Source organism: Tenrec ecaudatus, chromosome X (assembly GCF_050624435.1).
Source record: "Tenrec ecaudatus isolate mTenEca1 chromosome X, mTenEca1.hap1, whole genome shotgun sequence".
In the NCBI taxonomy this organism is placed as follows: domain Eukaryota; kingdom Metazoa; phylum Chordata; class Mammalia; order Afrosoricida; family Tenrecidae; genus Tenrec; species Tenrec ecaudatus.
Window position 1 is genome coordinate 162200977 of NC_134548.1, and position 3264 is coordinate 162204240.

Below are 3264 nucleotides of genomic sequence, written 5' to 3' on the forward strand. Positions count from 1 at the left end.
GAAGTAGCAGTAAATAGATAAAACGACAAGTTGCATTGGATAAATCTGCTGCATAAGACTTCTAAAGTGTTCAAGAGCTAGGATGTCACTTTGAGGACTAAGTGCGCCTGACCCATGTCATGGTATATTCAATGGCCTCATATGCTTGGGAAAGTTAGACATTGACCGAGGAAGACTGAAGAAGAATGGATGCATTTGAATAGGATGCTGGCAAAGAATATTGAAAGTATCATGGACTGCCAAAGAACAAATCTGTCTTGAGAGAAGTATAGCCAGAAAGCTCCTTAGAAGTAAGAAAAGTTACCCCTGGCTATGGACAAAGAGACACCTGATTGGTGGTGGTGCTCTTGTATCAGTCAGGGGCAGAGCAGACTGGCAGCCCTTTGCTCATCCTAGCTTGATGCCTAGATCGTGGCCAGAGCTGTTTCATGCCTAGGACACATTAAAAAAAAGTAAGAAAAGTGAGACTTGGGCTCATGTAATTCGGACATGTCATCAGGAGAGACGCGTCCCTGGAAAAGCAGATCCTGCTTGTAAAGTAGAATGGCAGTGCAGAAGAGTAAGATCCTCAACAACCTAGATCGACACAGTGGCTGCAACAATGAGCTCAACTGTAACCATTGTGAGTCTGGCACGTGCCCAGTGGGTTTTCTTTCTGGTTTCTGTTGGGTTGGTATGAGTAGAACAGGGCTCTTTGGCGCCCAACAGCAGCCACAAGGCTGGGAAGTAAGGAGGTGACAACTCTTGGGAGGTGTGTTTGCATAGCTAATACAATTAGTTGCTTGGCAAAAGTCTTTGGATGTTATTTTCTTATTTAATTTCTTGGTGTTCAACATGCACATCTCTTCCCAGAGCCCTAGTAGAATAGGGTCTAGAACTTGTATTCACTAGTTACCTAGTATAATCAAATCAATCATTTTGACTTACAAAAATCCCAATATATTTAAAGAACATAATTTACGCGTACCACACATTTTGGGTAGGGAAAGAGGATAGCATTTCCCTAATATATTTCACTATGTTTCCAGTTTCTGTTTATCATCTTTATTTATGTGATTAAGAATAGGAAATGTAGCCAGTGTCTTCTAATCAGTAGTACTTATTTTGAGGTACCATAGCATGTGAAGTCACTAAATTTGATAATACCATTAGTTGGCAGTTGCTATGGCAAAATGGAAATTAAAATGGGGACCTTCTAAATCTAACAACTGCCAGATGGTTAGGATGCAAACAAAATGTATTTCCATGATGGCAATGATATTTTTATAAGTTGGCTCCCCATTTTCCCTTTTCTCTTCTTCTCTCCAATTTATCTGGACCCCAGTCCCTCCTCAGGGAGATTAGCCACAGCTGGCACCTACAATGCAACTATCTACATTCTTTCCATAGTAATAATTCTATACAGACACATGTGTGCATACATCTCGTATGAACGTTTTCTTCATATTTTCAATATATTTTATTTTTGTTTTTGCTATTGAGAACATACTCAGCAATCTAACAATTTCTACACAGAAAATTCAGGGACATTGATGACATTCTTCAATGTATGCAACCAGCCATTCTCACTCTCCTGTTCCAAATAGCTCCTCCCTCATCAACATAACCTCAGGAATACAATTAAGGAGACTCTACGGCCCCTATCTAATCTTCCAAGTTACTGTTCTCACTTTAGTCCCATATAGATAGTTCTTCAAAGAGCACAATGCTCAAAGACATTCTTGGCTTCAAGCTAAATGACCCTTTGATTTTAAAAAGACTTAGGGGGCTATTTCTGGTTTACAGTGTAACAATGATCTCAATAGTAATAATTTAGAGTTGATCCAGCTTCTATGGCTCCTTAGAGTCTGGAGTTCATGAGAATTTGAAATTCCACTCTGTATTTTTTTTCCCTTTTGATCTGAATTCTTCTATAGAACCTTTGATCACAGCATTTTGTAATGGTAGCCGGGCACCATTCCATTCTTCTGACACCATGGATGAGAAGGCAGTTGTTCCTCACAGTTAGCCACACCTTCCACATCCTTCTCCTAATCCTAACGCTCCTTCTTCCTCTGTTGCTCCAGGTGAATGAAGACCAATTGTTGCACCATGAATGACTTGCAAGCTTTTAATACCCCTGGCATTAAGCAATGGGTGAACAGAAGCAAAAACTCAACATTAAGCCAATTAACTGGGAAGTTCCATGAAACCATGAGCCTAAAGCTCCGTACCACAAAACTAAACCCCTGAGATGTTCGGTTAGACATAAGCAGCCTCGCCAACTGTTATTGGTTGTTATTGTCGTAAATCTCTCTATCAAAAAAAATTGTCACCTCAAATTTTTATACCTGTGCAGCTTATTAATAGAAATTACATTAATCAGCTATACAATCCTGTCCTTCCTTAATGTGAACCAAAACTCATTACACAATCAGCAATAATGTCAACCCACATCTTCCCTCTATTCTATCTCTTATAACCAACTTTAGTCTTTGTATGCTTGCCTGTTCTTGTCTTTTCATATAAATGAGGTCATGCAATATTTGTGCATTTGTAATTGATTGATTTCAATCAGCACAATATCTTACAGCGCCATTCATGTTCAAGCATGTATTCAGACTATTACGATTTCATTTCTCTTTCTGGCTGAGTAATATTCCACTTGGTGTATATACCACATTTATTTTTCCATTCCTTTGATGGACATTTTAGACTGTTTTCATCTTTTAATAATTGTTAATCATGCTTCAATGAATATTGGTGTGCAAATGTCTGTTCCCACTGCTGCTTTCCAACCCCTTGAAGATATATATAGATATATATGCATATATATATTCCTAGCAATAGAATTGCTGGATCATATGGTAGCTCTATTTGTAGTTTTTTAGGAACTGCCACAGTTTTCCACAAACGCTGTTCCATTTTCCCAGTCCTCTCTCTCTTTCTCTCTCTCTCTCTTTTTCCCCCCACTCACTGCCATAGAGTCGACGCTGACTCATAGTGACCCCATAGGACAGGACAGAACTGCCCCCTTTGAGTTTCTGAAACTATAACTCTTTACTGGAGTAAAAAGCCCCATCCTTCTTCTGAGCAGTGGCTGGTAGTTTCCAACTGCTGACCTTAAGGATTGCAGCCCAAAGCATAATCACTATGCCCCCAGGGCTCTAGGACCAAATAAGACTTCCCCTACAGGGTTTACTAGGCTGTAAATCTTTCTCCCTTGGAACAGTTGGTGGGTTTCAACAGACTGCCCTTCAGTTAGCAGCCAGGTGCTTTCCTCAC

At 39.8% G+C, this 3264-nt stretch overlaps 1 non-coding gene across 1 annotated transcript; it reads left to right on the forward strand.

The window, feature by feature from the left end:
* The first annotated feature begins 301 nt into the window (after nt 1–301).
* Nucleotides 302–445, forward strand: LOC142435464 (small nucleolar RNA SNORA48). The gene has a single exon (XR_012781514.1). It is a non-coding gene; the product is annotated as a small nucleolar RNA SNORA48 (small nucleolar RNA).
* Nucleotides 446–3264: the final 2819 nt, after the last annotated feature.